Source organism: Nerophis ophidion, linkage group LG01, assembly GCF_033978795.1.
Source record: "Nerophis ophidion isolate RoL-2023_Sa linkage group LG01, RoL_Noph_v1.0, whole genome shotgun sequence".
Classification (NCBI taxonomy): Eukaryota; Metazoa; Chordata; class Actinopteri; order Syngnathiformes; family Syngnathidae; genus Nerophis; species Nerophis ophidion.
The window spans coordinates 69,390,116-69,406,041 of NC_084611.1; the positions used below are offsets into that span (position 1 = coordinate 69,390,116).

The window sequence follows — 15,926 nt, forward strand, 5'->3', positions numbered from 1 at the left end:
CAATTTGTTGACTCGTGGCATGTCAAACGGGCTATGGATTACTTAAAGAGAACCAATGTCTTGATTAAAGACATTGAGTTCAACAAGGAATGGTTAAATGATTTTTGTAGGGAAGAAGAGGTTGTTGTAGAGGATGGTCAGGCTGGTCAGGGTGACCAGGTTGTTGTTGACAGACAGTCCAGTGAGGATGAGGCTGTAGAGCAGGAAATTGGGGCAGAAGAGGTAGCAGAAGACATGGCACAAGATGAAATGTTACATGACAGACAACAGCACTGCATGTTTCAGGACACTTGTCTTATGCCTGTTGCTATTGGTCAGGAAGCAATAGATCAGTATTTTGAGCATGTTTTAAGTCTTGCCTCCGCGGAAGGTAATAGTCCGGTTAGAATGCTTTCGGACAAATAAAATGAGGCGGTGTGTTTCCCTGTGCTGTTTCTGACGAGTATAAATACATTCCACACCAGCCGCATGCATCGCTTAACATTGTCTCGCTATTTTAATAATCATATAATGCATTCCGGTGGCCATTTTGCGCGCAATGTGGAATATATATCCTTGAGACAGTATTTGTCCGAAATAGACCAAGTGATATGTAGCATTTTGGTCGCGATGCGTAAAGGTAAGGGGTGTCAGCATTCTCAGTGGAATTGCCCGGGCATGGTCAAAGACGACAAGTCTCTGAAGCGCTTTCTACAGTTTGATGACGGTTTTCATTTCCTTTGGCCCGTTCGCGGGACGCCAGCTTTTTGGTCTTTGGCTCAGAAAGACCTTTTGGTTTGTGTCCGCCAATTGGGGATTCCAACATGGTTCTGCTCCTTTTCTTCTGCTGATTTGCGCTGGCAGAATCTCCTTGCCAGCATCCTGAGACAGGACGGCGGACAGTAGAACAGTTACAGAGTGGGCCGATAGGTGCGAGCTGTTGCGTCGCAACCCAGTCACAGCCCCGAGGATGTTTGACTACAGGTGGCACTGTTTTTTGAAGGAAGTACTCATGTCTCCGTCTCAACCAGTTGGCAAGATTGTAGATAAGTAATCGAAATGAGTTCCAGCAGCGTGGGTCCCCCATGTTCATGTGCTGTTTTGGATTGAGGGAGCTCACCAAATTTATAAAAACACCGACTTAGAAGTTGCATAGTTTATTGACAAATATGTAACCTGTGAGCTATCCTCAGACAATTACACAACATTGAACGTTGTGTCATCAGTTCAAACGCATTCAAAACGGCATTCAAAGTCATGTCGTAAAAATAAAACAAAATGCTGTTTCAATTTTCCAAAACCGATATCTGCACGCACTTTCATCTGCAAAATCAAAGAATGGGTTTTTTGCTAAAAAGGGAACGAGGACATGGGTAGTTGTATTTCAGAAAACAGGCCACAGTGAAGCTGTCTGGACGATGAGGGACAAAATATGCCAAAGGAGGTTGCGCGGTTGATTATGTCGAGAGAAAAGGATGCCAAGGAGAGGGAGGAGCCTTTTGGTAGCATAGAAGAGTTGTTTGCCAGTGTGGGCATCAACCAGGCTGTCAGGGGTATTTGTTGTCGAACCCCATGATGCAGAGACGGAGGCAGGCATAGAATATGAAAACATGATTTAATTCAAACTAAACAAGAACAAACAAAAAGCACGCACGTGGGCGGAATAACACACTAAGGGAGCTAGCACTGGAAGCTATAAAAACAAAAAGGAACTTTAGCATGGAAGGTAGTGGATAGCAAACAGAAAAACTAGAAATAACTAATGCTAACAGAAAAAGCTTATCGCTACGACGACCAGGACAAAATGTAGCATGACAGGTAGTAGCTGTAACAAAACAACACGACAGGTAGCACGACAAGTCATATGTGGCAACGACAATACAATACAAATGACAGTACAATGATCCAGCCCTGACTGGAGGAACAAAGCAGGTAAAATAGGAGCTGGCTGATTGACATCAGGTGTGACCAGATGCCAATCAGCCGCAGCTGAGTGAAAACAGGACACAGGGAGACAAACAGGAAGCTGTACCAAAATAAGAGCACTACACAGGAACTAAGGACAGGAAATACTAAACACAGAGGAGAAACTAAAACACAAACAAACTGTCAGTGACAACTCTGACACAAGCAGTCTTTGCGCTCGCTTATAGGCGGCTGGAGACTAAGAATAAGGTGGTTTATAGGCGAGGGGTAAACGACACCTGGGTTAACCAGAGTAATAGGAATTTATTGAAGTGTTGGAACGCTAACATGGACATTAGCTTTGTCACTGACGCCTACGCAGTCATCATATACATAATAAAGAACATCACAAAAGCAGAGAGAAATAGGTCTGTTATTGAGCGATACCCTTAAAGAAGCAAATAAACAAGGAAATCTCTCTGCTCAAGATGCTTTAAAGGGGAACATTATCACAATTTCAAAAGGGTTAAAAACAATAAAAATCAGTTCCCAGTGGCTTGTTTTATTTTTCGAAGTTTTTTTCAAAATTTTTCACCTCCCGGAATATCCCTAAAAAAAGCTTTAAAGTTCTTGATTTTCCCTATCTGCGATGAGGTGGCGACTTGTCCAGGGTGTACCCCGCCTTCTGCCCGATTGTAGCTGAGATAGGCGCCAGCGCCCCCCGTGACCCCAAAAGGGAATAAGCGGTAGAAAATGGATGGACTGGATGGATTTTCCCTATTTGCGATGCGACTGTCCATTTCCCTGTGACGTCATACAGGGCTGCCAATACAAACAACATGGCGGTTACCACAGCAAGATATAACGACATTAGCTCGGATTCAGACTCGGATTTCAGCGGCTTAAGCGATTCAACAGATTACGCATGAATTGAAACAGATGGTCGGAGTATGGAGGCAGATAGCGAAAATGAAATTGAAGAAGATATTGAAGAAGAAATTGAAGCTATTGAGCGAATAGCTATTGACGCTATTCGGCCATAAAATGGGTGTACCTAATGAAGTGGCCCATAGCATGGCTGCCTTATTAGCATCGCCGGTAAAATGTGGGGACCAGACGATCAGGACTTACGCATCTTGTGACACTGGAGCAACTTAAATCCGTCGATTGGTAAGTGTTTGTTTCGCATTAAATGTGGGTATCTAGTTTCCAATATACATACAGCTAGCATAAAAAGCATGTTAGCATCGATTAGAGTAGCATGTTAGCATCGATTAGCTGGCAGTCATGCTGTGACCAAATATGTCTGATAGCACATAAGTCAACAACATCAACACAACTCACCTTTGTGATTTCGTTGACTTAATCGTTGCAAATGCATCTGCAGGTTATCCATACATCTCTGTGCCATGTCTATCTTAGCATCGCCGGTAAAATGTGCAGACACTGGCAAATTCAATGGGAGTCTGGCGGTAGAATTCTTGCCAGTGGTGCAACTTGAATCCCTCCCTGTTAGTGTTGTTACACCCTCTGACAACACACCGACGAGGCATGATGTCTCCAAGGTTCCAAAAAATAGTCGAAAAAACGGAAAATAACAGAGCTGAGACCCGGTGTTTCTAATGTGAAAATGAAAATGCCGGGTGTATTACCTCGGTAACATCACGTTCTGACGTCATCGCTAAAACACCGATAAACAGAAAGGCGTTTAATTTGCCAAAATTCACCCATTTTGAGTTTGGAAATCGGTTAAAAAAATACATGGTCTTTTTTCTGCAACATCAAGTAATATATTGACGCTTGCATAGGTTTGGTGATAATGTTCCCCTTCAAAGAAACTGGGCAGTGTATATTTACACAACAGAGATGTCTGCGCTCAGGAGTGTATAGGCTAATGAGCATGCATTTGAAAGGATGTTCCAGGAAGGTTGTGTTTATTCCAACAGGGAATAACATTGTGCGGATGAGTTTACCCCTCAGTGTGTTGTTGAGAAAGGCTTCCTCAGAGGGTCTTAGGTCAGAAGACACGTGGATGACAAGTATTGTATATAGGTATAGGACTGATTTAGACCTCAACCTGGAAGGCTTTGAGTTCTGTGAGGAAGGTAATGTGACGTCAGCTGGCGGGACCGCACGGCGAGTGTAAGACGTTGTTAATAAAAACAGGGCAAGGTTTGAAGTGGACTGTCCTCGATTAGAGCGTGCGCAGGAGATGGTGGACCGGTTCGATAATGTCAATGACGATGCGTGGGGGGATCTTTGTCCTGAACAGCAAATCTAACACATGGAATGTTTAGAAGAGAGGCGGCGACAGCAGCAAATGGAAATTAGGGAAGAGCAGCTAGTTGAATTGGAGGAAAATGTCCCTGATTTGTTTGTTGGTGATGAACAAGTAACTCAATTTGAGAGAAACACCAACATTTAGGTTTCAGGTGAATCTTTGACTGATTCTTTTATTGAAACAAAGGCCAACACCCATTCAGCCCACTGCTGTCTTCTCTAACTCTTTGGGAATTACATTTATGATTCCTGCTAAGGTGAGAGTTTAAACATCTTATAAGTCAATCTCAACAGTACAGTTACAATCCATCCAACGCCCGGAGAATACAGCGACTTGAATGAATGACAGATTTCACTGGTTTGTGCATGACATTTTCATGGAACCCAGCATTCATGATGTTGAAGCCTGAGGTCTGCCTATATGAGAACCCTCTAAATGTGGTGTTGTGTGTGCTCAGCTGAACATGAGCTGATCAGGTATGTTGCAAACTACTTCATGATAAAAACACAGGACCTTGCGATTATTTATTTCCCGGTTTATGTATAAAGGTAAGAAGTAAAGTCAAAAAATGGCTTGTTTCCACCCTGTTTCGAACAGGGGACCTTTCGCGTGTGAGGCAAATGTGATAACCACTACACCATGGAAACTGCTGCAAGTAAACACCTTTGTCAAGACTTACAAGTTGATATTCGGCCGATGGAAAACATGTGGCTCGCAAGTCTCATTGCTGTTATTAGCTACATTGCACATCTTGCCTTTTGTGGATGTTGTTATATCCCTTGTGCACGTAGAATGTGTTCCACTTCGTAACATTTCAAACACTCTTCCTCTTAACCGAGTTCATGAACAAACACTGATATGCAGGCATTGGTGGTTCAGTGGTAGAATTCTCGCTTGCCATGCAGGAGACCCGGGTCCAATTCTCGGCCAATGCATCTGTTGCTTTTTTTAGATTTTAAATAATATTCATAAGGGACAAAAGCAATGTTTGTGGCAACCGCAGGACACAGGCATTCCACTCAGAAGGCATATTGGACTCACCAAAGACTGAAGCAGAGTACTCCAAGTTACTCCCATCCAGAGACAATTGGGGCATCGTAACAAGAGATTTTCTAATAATTGGGGAGTAATGAATAAAATTTAGGAATCAGTCTCTGTGGCGCGATTGGTCAGCGCCCTCGGCTGTTAATTGAGAGGATGGTGGTTCAAGCCCACACAGGGACGACACTTTTCCATGAGCACAGTTTGAGGATTTTCTTGTACAGCCCGTGTCCTTCTCTAAATTGGCACAGTAGTTTCGAGATAAAACGTGTGCCACGTTTGCAACCGTGCTTGTTTAAAATACTGATAATCAATTTTCTCCACTCAAATTGGCTATCTGTTGAGTATAGGGTTATAGGCATCAAGTTGAAATCCATGATGTTCCAGGCGCTGTAGCTGTCAGTCAAGATGCCTGTTTGTTAAACGGGAGATGTTTGGCTGAAATCCTGTCGGTTTTTTTTCTGTATCACTTTCTCAGTTTTTTCCTAAACCACGTGAATGTGGGCCTAACTTCTATTCGTTTTGAATGAAATCCCAATGGATCCACAGAGTTTGATGTTGACTACAATTTCTTAATAAGAAATGCCATTTTAAATGTGGACAAAACCAGCACTCAGAAATAAACATGACTTCAGTTGGGTTCCAAATCACTTTGTTACTAGTAGTTTGTCTGGATAGCGATGGATCGAAACCATCCTCTGCTAAGGTTTAGGTTTAGGTTTCAGGTGAATCTTTAACTGATTCTTGTATTGAACCAAAGGCCAACACCCATTCAGCCCACAGCTGTCTTCTCTAACTCTTTGGGAATTACATTTATGATTCCTGCTAAGGTGAGAATTTAAACATCTTATAAGTCAATCTCAACAGTACAGTTACAATCCATCCAACGCCCGGAGAATACAGTGACTTGAACGAAGGACAGATTTCACTGGTTTGTGCATGACATTTCCATGGAACCCAGCATTCATGATGTTGAAGCCTGAGGTCTGCCTATATGAGAACCCTCTAAATTTGGTGTTGTGTGTGCTCAGCTGAACATGAGCTGATCAGGTATGTTGCAAACTACTTCATGATAAAAACACAGGACCTTGCTATTATTTATTTCCCGGTTTATGTATGCACCAACAGCCCACCTGACGGAAAATGCACCCCCTATCTATCTCTGGCTAGGATGGTCGTAGAGACATGAAACTCACCCTAGTGACTCATCCTTACCCCCCCCCCCCCCCCTGTATACTGTGAAAACCATGTGATGATTGGACCTCCACAGGTGTAGTTAGGGCGGGTTGCTTTTTCAGGCAGCACCAACAGCCCACCTGCCGGAAAATGCATATTTTTCCCCTCTAAACTCTCTCCCTTTGATTATAATGCCAATTTTTTTCTGGATTTAGTCTCTATAAACTCCAAGGAAAACAATACCCGGCTGGGGACAATTTTTGAAATCGGTCTCCAAACTAAGGCACGCGGGCCGAAAGCGGCCCGCCGGCGTCCAAAATCCGTCACTCGCTTGCGTCACTCGTCTCGAAAAGTGTCCAAACTCGGCTCGGAAATCGCCTCTTTCAGCATAAAAAAGTACATAAAAAGTTGAAGTAATTCAAGTTTTCCTTACTTGTGAATGTTTAAAAATTGTGAGCCTTTAATGAGTTTGCCGTCATTCAAGTGCCTTTAATGATTTCGCCGTCTTAAACTTAAATGTTTTTCAATTTTAAGTTATTTACTGAATTTGAATGAGCCTATAGGGCTTTGCACTTTGTTTATTATATATTTGTTTTTTTGTATTCTATTTTAGTTGCTTTGAATTTACAACTTCCTGGCACTGTTTTGTTCTGTTTTTATAATGTTTTGTAATTTTTTATACTGTTGTTGGACTTACTGTGATTATTTTTTTCTCAACTATTTGTAAATGTTGAAATTTATAAATAAACATAAAAAAAAAACTCGGCTGGTTCTATTTTTGTTACTTTGAATGTACAACCCACTTGCGATGTTTTGTACTGTTTTTATTATGTTTTTTAATGTTTTATACTGTTGTTGGACTTATTTTGATTATTGTTTCTCAACTGTTTGTAAATGTTGAATATTATAAATAAACATTAAAAAAAAAAACTCGGCTGTAATGACCGACGTGGCTGAAATCGCCTCTTTCGGCATGCAAAATGTACATAACAAGGTGACATAATCCAAGTTTTCCTTACTTGTGGATGGATTAAAAATTGTGAGCCTTAATGATTTCGCCGTCATTCAGGCCATTCAGATAAGGCGAAAACAATAACGGTTTAGTATTGGAATATTTGCTGTCCCAAAAATGTATTGTCTACCTTGACAGCTTACTGTAAAGAATATATACACCAAAGTGAGCCTCTATATCAGGGGTGTCCAAACTTGTTCCACTTAGGTGGTTTCAAAGTTGTTTCCATTTGGATGTTACAATTCAGAAAAAGTACAGTGTTATTTCAATGTAACACAAAACAAATAAAAATCGATACCAAAAATACTGCATTTGTTTTTATTTGCCAATGACTTTGATAGGAAGCCATATAACTTCTCACAATTTACGTTATCTTTTCTCGATTAAACTCTATAGTAAATTTGAATAAACTAAACATAGTTGATTTTATGTTATTGTGTATCGATAAGTGTTGAATTACAACAATATCATTTAATGCCCTTTTAAAGTGAAATATCACCACCGGTGTTTTTTTCCATTGCCAATGTATCAATCCGCGTTTGCAATTAATAGATCCTTACAAAAATCGATAGTTTGGCAAATGTCCAAAGTGGTTTCAAGATAGCAATATCAAAACATAATTAAAGCGCTCTTTTGCAATTTTTTAACATTTTTTTTTTCTCTACCTTGGATTCAAAAATCGGCCCAGTGTTGTAGTCACCTTTTCAATTGAGTGAAAATGGATCCTTCTCTGTATAAGGCTATTTTGGACTACAAGACTAAATGTATTTATTCAGCGGCCATCTCCAAAAGAGAAAAGAATGAAATGCGCCGAAAAGCTGCAAGGTATAATGTTCAAGGTGAGTGACATTTTCAGAAACTTTTATATTCAAGAGATTTGTAGAAGTCTTTAATGGCACAGGCCTTGTTAGCGTCCCAGAACGTGTTCAGCAGACTCGTCGACTAAAAATTACTCACGCATTGTGCTTATTAATTTCTACTGTTGATCGGGAAGACGGTCATAAATTAGATAACTTAATGTCAAATCAGTCTCCAGAATGTATTGTTCTCTCTGGGTGCTTCCTAAGGTTAAACGACAGATAAAACTATTCCCAAAATGCATAAAAAATGATGCACATGTTATATTGCCCTACTTTTAGCCATGTAACGATAGAAATGTGAAAAAAACATGAAAACCTGTAGTACATTTGCAGATACAGAACTTGCACACTGTGACAATAATGGTATTGTATAATTGTGTTATCAATCATTTTTAAATACGTTATAATTGTTTAGTTAACTTCCCTGTCATTGTATTTTAAATCCACTTCCAAATTCTTCATATTATTTTATTAGAAGATACTATTTAAAAGTAGGCCCCTAAGTTTGAACGTGTGAGTCAATTGTGTGTGTCCTGTGAAGGACTTGTTACCTGCCCAGGATGTTTTCCTACCTTGCCCAATATATGCTAAGATAGGCTGCAGCACCACCTGTGACCCTGATTAGGGGTAAGTGGAGCCTTAGGTAAGGATGGACAATGGTTATTGCAGGAAATCTTACACAATAATCTCTTGTTGCGAGAATATTTCCTTTGCCTGTGTCTCCATTTTTTTTATTTTATTTTGCTACAGGTTTCTCTGCAAATCATTTTACATGATACAACTTTTCTTCAAGAAATTTTAAACAATTCATGCAGTTGCAGCTGAACATGGAGCCTCCATGGCTACTTTTTATTCATACAATTCATCTTTAACATTGGGTGTCTCAACATGATAAGTTAACCCATCTGGCTGTAGCAACCTTCACAAGAAAATGTTTCTTGGTGTTGATATGTTTTCCAATGTATTTCTTAGGAGAGGAACTCTACTACGTCGGTCTGACCAGATCCTCTACAACTATGGTTGTGTGTGGACCGAAAGAGGCCAATGATGTCTTTACGGAGTTCCATGCCAGTGCCATTGGAGCACACACGGGTCAAAAAAAGACCCGAGACGCCATTTCCAGGCGATATTTCTGGCCTGGAATGGCCGTTGACATCGATAAATGGGTAATTCAATGACACTTGAAGCAAATTCGCTTTTTATAAAATCCTACTAGAAGTTTCCTTTATTACACAGTTTTATAACTGGTCCTTATGCTATTTCACAGAATATGAAATGACAGTCACCAAATGTTGCCAGCTGATGGTAACGTTATTCATATGAATTGTGTTCTTTGCAGGTGGCCGATTGTATTGTTTGCCAGGCCGGCCAGACCATAATAAAAAAGGAGGTAGAATATACACCTATAAAGGTAAATATCCATCCACCCATCCATTTTCTACCGGTTATTCCCTTTTGGCGTCACGGGGGGCGCTGTCGCCTATCGCAGCTACAATCGGGCGGAAGGCATTTTACACCCTGGTCAAGTCGCCACCTTATCGCAGGGCCAACACAGATAGACGGACAACATTCAAACTCACATTCACACACTAGGGACAATTTGGTGTTGCCAATATATTTTATATATATATTTTCTTCCATGGCTTTGCTCTGAGTCCGAGGGTCACAGAGGAAGCTGTAAAAACATGTCAATTTAAATATAAGAGGACGGTTAATTACTACTACACAACAGCAACATATTAAAAGAGATTTTGATATTTGTATTTATTTACACCCAATAAACTGTAACCAATTAAACTGTCTCCAATGATCCTGCTCCTAATCTGATGTTCTTTATTCTACTTTTCTAGGTCAAACACCCATTTGAACTTATAGGCATGGACCTGGTGGGAAAATTGACTAAGACCAAAAATGACAATCAATATATCTGTGTCATGATAGATTATTTCACCAAATGGCCACAGGCTTATCTATTAAAATCTAAAAATGCAGCAGAGGTGACTGAATGTATCATAACATTTTTTCATCAGTTTGAGGCACCAAAAAGAATATGAACGGACCAAGGCACAGAATTTGTCAATACGGTAAATATGGAAAACAACACAACTATTTGACTGAATACATGTGTACATTGTAACATCTTACAAATATTAGTGTGCCCACATTCATTTTCACATATAAAGTGTTCTGTGGTTAATACAAAATGCTACATATCCTGCAAAAATGCGTCCTTTTATAATCATGCACCTACCAAACAAAATATATAGTCCAAGCTATTTTTTTATTGCGTGAAACGTTTGTGCACTCTACGTTTACAGATTAACAGGACTGTGTGTGCCAAGCTGGGCATCCAGCGGAGCCTCTGTGCCCCCTACCATCCTCAGACGAATGGTTTGGTGGAAAGGATGAATGGGACCATCCAAAGGTGAAGGAAATATAATCTATTCATTAAATATGATCTATGTGGTCTTCAGTTTACGCTACTACAATTCAATTGTGCGTTTTTGAACAAATGCAAATTGTAATTTAAAATTTGAATACCGGTATGTTTTATTTTCCAGGGCACTTAGTAAACTTGTGGGTAAAAAAACAGAAACCTGGGACGAGTATCTCGATGCCGTTATGTTTGGGCTCCGAACAAAGAAGCAAATAACAACGTCATACTCCCCCTTTTTTTTGATGTTTGGGAGAGAGGCCCGCTACCCATCGGAGGTCCCCGAGCACTACAGGGTTAGTGAAGAAATCCTACCAAGATTTAGTTACGAGTTTCAATAGAAACTCTGCTCTGTAAATGCAACCGGAAACAGTGTTAATGCAAAGGCAAACAAGCTACACTGTCTCCTGTGAAAAACATTTGAAAAAAAATCCTGCAAAACACTTTTTTGTTCACAGTTGGACAGCAGTGTGGAGGGCATTGTGGGAGAGGAAGCTCTGGGGGAGGACATAGAGCGGTTGGAGAGCGTGAGGGATATAGTGCACAGCAATGTGGCAAAGAAGCAGGAGAGCACCAGGCGGAGGCTGACAACAGGTGCAGCTAAGGAACATCTCAAAGTTGGAGAGGAGGCCTGGCGGCAGAATGTCAGGAACCAGAAGAGGAAGGGTCGGAAGTTGGAGGCAAACTTCCTGGGCCCATACACAATAACAGCACTGGAGGGCAAAAGTGCAGATTTGAAAGCAAAACATGGTGCAGTTTTCCGCAAGGTCAACATTGACCACCTCGTCAAGGTGAGGCATGAAGTGCCACGCATACCCCATAAAATAGAAACTTCCACAACCCCTTCTACTCCACCTCAGACACCCGCTGACAAGACACACCGCCCCACCGTCATTTATCCAAAGACACCCCGCCCCACCGTCATTTGTCTCAAGACACACCGCCCCACTGTAATTTGTCTAGCCAAATCCACCAGAAAAGCTCCTCCACCTCCACCAGCCTCCTCACCTCCAACTGCACTAGCCTCCTCACTTCCAGCTGCACCAGCCTCCTCACCTCCTCCTCCACCAGCCTCCTCACTTCCAGCTGCACCAGCCTCCTCACCTCCTCCTCCACCAGCCTCCTCACCTCCAGCTGCTTGTTTTGGAGAGGTAGCGGAAACAACTCCACAATACAAAAAAACTCCAATTCAAATATGTAAGTTTTTTTTCATTCTGTGCTTATTACTCAATTGGAAAAAAAGTTATGAGCGTAAAGCTTGTTACTCCTTTGTTGCATTCATGCAAAATGAACACAACTCGTAATTTTCAGAAAAAGGAAATCGTAACATTTTTAAGAATTGTGGTTGAAATAGAAAATATGTTTTTTAAAAGGGGTTTTATGTTCTGATAAAGGGTTAATGAATACATCATGTTTCATGGTTTGATATTGTTCATCTTCTGCAGATGTGAAAGAGGCATTTGCAGGGAAGAAGGCCCATGTCCTTCTTTCAAAGATTGGAAATTATAATTTGTATTATTGGGACATCGAGAAGGTTGGTCCCAACCAGGAGCTTGAGAGCGAGGTATTATGCTGTCATTTTTGTCTGATGCCTTTACATCACTTCACATACAGTATGCACATTTCTGGACTATACACATTCTAATTAAGATTTTTATCTATTTATAAAGTTAGTAATGCATAAATTCCAATTTGGTGACCGGCAAAATTAGTTGATAACTGATCCTCCATACTGAATATATGTAGCATTTACACACAGTCAGTCAACATATGGAACTGCATGTATCATGCACAATGAATTTATTTTTTCATCTTTCATAGGTAATCAATGCCTACCTCACCTTTCTTGTGAGGAAATATAATAAAATAAGTCCAGAAAAGGCTGGTGTCATCGACAGTTTTTGCATGACGACAATTTGGCAAGGGAAACAACAAAGACTCCGAAAAGTATGTATGTAGGGGACTGTTATGCACATGGAATTTGTTTCTTTGATTATGCAATACATTTTCATTAGGTCCTCTTATTTACAGCTCGATCCAATGGCATTCTCCATCCTTTTGGGAATAATTAATGAACAAAACCACTGGATGTTGACGGTGAGATGAGAAGTACTGAGCAAATCTTGCTTCTATAAGATCATTATTAGTGGTTTTGAAGGCCCTATATACTTTCAAGGGTTGAACTCCCTTTCAAATGCCAATTCTGAAGTTGAACATTTTTCATGTACCCTTTCAATCTTACACATCAATCTGTCCAATAGTAGGTTTGTGCCTCACTTATCTTGTTTCCATGTTAAAAATACAAAGGTCATCTACCCACACGAGAAGAGATGCTTTTTTTGGATCCATTGGGGGAATCACAAAGGAACATCAAGAGATGCCTGGGGTCAACAAGGTATTTTTTTCCATTAAAGGATGATGTCTGATACATAGTACTTGCACTATAACGTCAGACAAAAGGCAGCTCTAAGAGCTGCTAAATGATTGATTGATACTCTTATTGGTCAATTGTACGGGGTATGTAACATATTTCGTACAATTGACCACTAAATGGTAACACCCGAATACGTTTTTCAACTTGTTTAAGTCGGGGTCCATGTTAATCAATTCATGACAATGGTGCAATAGTTTAATAGTTGTTTACAAATAATATTTCTATCACTAAGGGCCTTTATGCGAAAGAAAGGCTGCAACGTGACAAGGTGGGCATGCAGCACCCTGGCCCATGCACGCCAGCAAGATGGCACAGCATGTGGTGTCCTGGCCTTAAAAGTAAGTGTACTGTACACTACTGAAACAATGTGGACAACCTCAAGGTCATTACCTTTTTTCATAAGAGAAATCCATGACTTGGTTTCTTACATGTTTGTGATATGTACCATTAATTAGCCCAAAAATTATATATATAAACTTGAGGTGCACCACCAAAAATGGAGTGATGGTTTAATAACTTATAAACGCGTGCTTACCTTAGCTAAAGCTGAAAATTACTCAAATCTCATCCACCATAATAAAAACGATCCTAAATTTTTGTCTAGTAGGGTAGCATCGCTAACCCAACAAGGGACCCCTTCCAGTAGCTCCACCCTGATGACTAGCTGATGACTTTATGCAATTATTTCATAAGAAAATTGAAGTCATTAGAAAGGAGATTAAAGACAATGCATCCCAGCTACAACTGGGTTCTATAGAAGCATTTAAGTCTCACCTTAAAACTCATTTGTATACTCTAGCCTTTAAATAGACTCCCTTTTTAGACCAGTTGATCTGCCGTTTCTTTTCTTTTTCTCCTATGTCCCACTCTCGACTGTGGAGGGGGTCCGGTCCGATCCAGTGGCCATGTACTGCTTGCCTGTGTATCGGCTGGGGACATCTCTGCGCTGCTGATCCGCCTCCGCTTGGGATGGTTTCCTGCTGGCTCCGCTGTGAACGGGACTCTCGCTGCTGTGTTGGATCCGCTTTGGACTGGACTCTCGCGACTGTGTTGGATCCATTATGGATTGAACTTTCACAGTATCATGTTAGACCCGCTCGACATCCATTGCTTTCCTCCTCTCCAAGGTTCTCATAGTCATCATTGTCACCGACGTCCCACTGGGTCATTATTGTCACCGATGTCCCACTGGGTGTGAGTTTTCCTTGCCCTTATGTGGGCCTACCGAGGATGTCGTAGTGGTTTGTGCAGCCCTTTGAGACACGAGTGATTTAGGGCTATATAAGTAAACATTGATTGATTGATTGATTAACACAGATACGACTGTATATACGGTGGATACTGCCCTCCAAAATATTTTCTCTCAAGTCGGGACCCAGGATGGACCGCTCGGCTGTGTATCGGCTGGGGACATCTCTGCGCTGCTTATCCGCCTCCGCTTGGGATGATTTCCTGCTGGCTCCGCTGTGAACGGGACTCTCGCTGATGTGTTGGATCCGCTTTGGACTGGACTCTCGCGGCTGTGTTGGATCCACTATGGTCCACATCTTGCTAATTTTTGTATTCATCATAAGATGCTTCAATAAATCAATCAATGTTTACTTATATAGCCCTAAATCACAAATGTCTCAAAGGACTGTACAAACCACTACGACTACGACATCTTCGGAAGAACCCACATAAGGGCAAGGAAAACTCACACCCAGTGGGACGTCGGTGACAATGATGACTATGAGAACCTTGGAGAGGACCACATCCCCCCCCCTCCTCTAGAGGACCGAAAGCAATGGATGTCGAGCGGGTCTAACATGATACTGTGAGAGTTCAATCCATAGTGGATCAAACACAGCCGCGAAAGTTCAGTTCAAAGCGATGCTTATACCCTAACCTATGTTGTTTTTAGTTTGCAGAGGAAATATTGAAAGGGCAGCAAATAAACATCAAGACGAATCCTACGGCCGTGAACAAGATGAGGCTTGATAGTGCCACTGTCCTCCTCCGAGAAACAGGTGCATTTTATTTTTAACAGATCAATATTAATTACTTCATGTTTGAGCTGTTTTAAACCTATGCAATTCAGTTGAAATTACAGGGAAGGCGGTAAATCATTAAAATGAGGTTTTGCCACTAACATTGATGACACAGATTAAATCAAATAATCAGGACAACGTAATACAATTACATATTACTGGAGTTTATTTTAATTTCAGCAAGATATTTGAAGAAATTCAAGAGTGAATATTGATGCATACTCTTTTTTTGGAACACATGATCTCAGCAAGTTCTGTCACAGCTATGGGATGGAGGAGAGCGATGACCCTAATTGGGTACGTTTTTACTGTGCAATACAGTCAGGCTGTGAAATAGCAGGGCGTAGATAACATATTTTTTGTACTAAAAAAGTAACAGTGATAATGATGAATTATTAAAATCCGGAATTTATATACATTTAATTTAATGGCCCAACTTTTCTGCCTCCTCACCTCCGTCCTCCTCCTCACCTTAGATCCGCTGTGACATCTGTGACAGGTGGTTTCACCACGAGTGTGTCCTGAGGCCAGATCTTGATGGGGATTACCTGTGCCCAGCATGTGTATGATGATTGTCTTTGTGTTTACTTCATTTGACGTTTGACTTTGCGTGACTTTGTGTTCACTTCATTTGTGTGACTTTGTGTTCACTTCATTTGACGTTTGACTTTGAATATTTTATATATAAATTATTTAACTATGTGTGGATTTTGTTAGACTTAAACTTAGACAAACTTTAATGATCCACAAGGGAAATTGTTATTTGTTTGTATC

General features: G+C 40.8%; 2 long non-coding RNA genes and 1 other non-coding gene across 3 annotated transcripts in view; 2 read left to right on the top strand and 1 right to left on the bottom strand.

Annotated features, from left to right (window-relative positions):
- Window positions 1–4,739: 4,739 nt before the first annotated feature.
- On the bottom strand, window positions 4,740–4,812 carry trnav-cac (transfer RNA valine (anticodon CAC)). Its single transcript has one exon. It is a non-coding gene; the product is annotated as a tRNA-Val (tRNA).
- Window positions 4,813–12,513: 7,701 nt separating this feature from the next.
- LOC133538207 (uncharacterized) lies at window positions 12,514–13,454 on the top strand. Its single transcript, XR_009802950.1, has 4 exons — window positions 12,514–12,635; window positions 12,720–12,785; window positions 12,996–13,083; window positions 13,355–13,454. It is a non-coding gene; the product is annotated as an uncharacterized LOC133538207 (long non-coding RNA).
- A 1,931-nt stretch (window positions 13,455–15,385) lies between these two features.
- LOC133538252 (uncharacterized) overlaps window positions 15,386–15,926 on the top strand; it is a 96,531-nt gene continuing 95,990 nt past the window's right edge. Inside the window, exons 1-2 of the long non-coding RNA XR_009802958.1 lie at window positions 15,386–15,449; window positions 15,629–15,715. This is a non-coding gene — a long non-coding RNA (uncharacterized LOC133538252). The remainder of the gene's footprint in view (window positions 15,450–15,628; window positions 15,716–15,926) is intronic.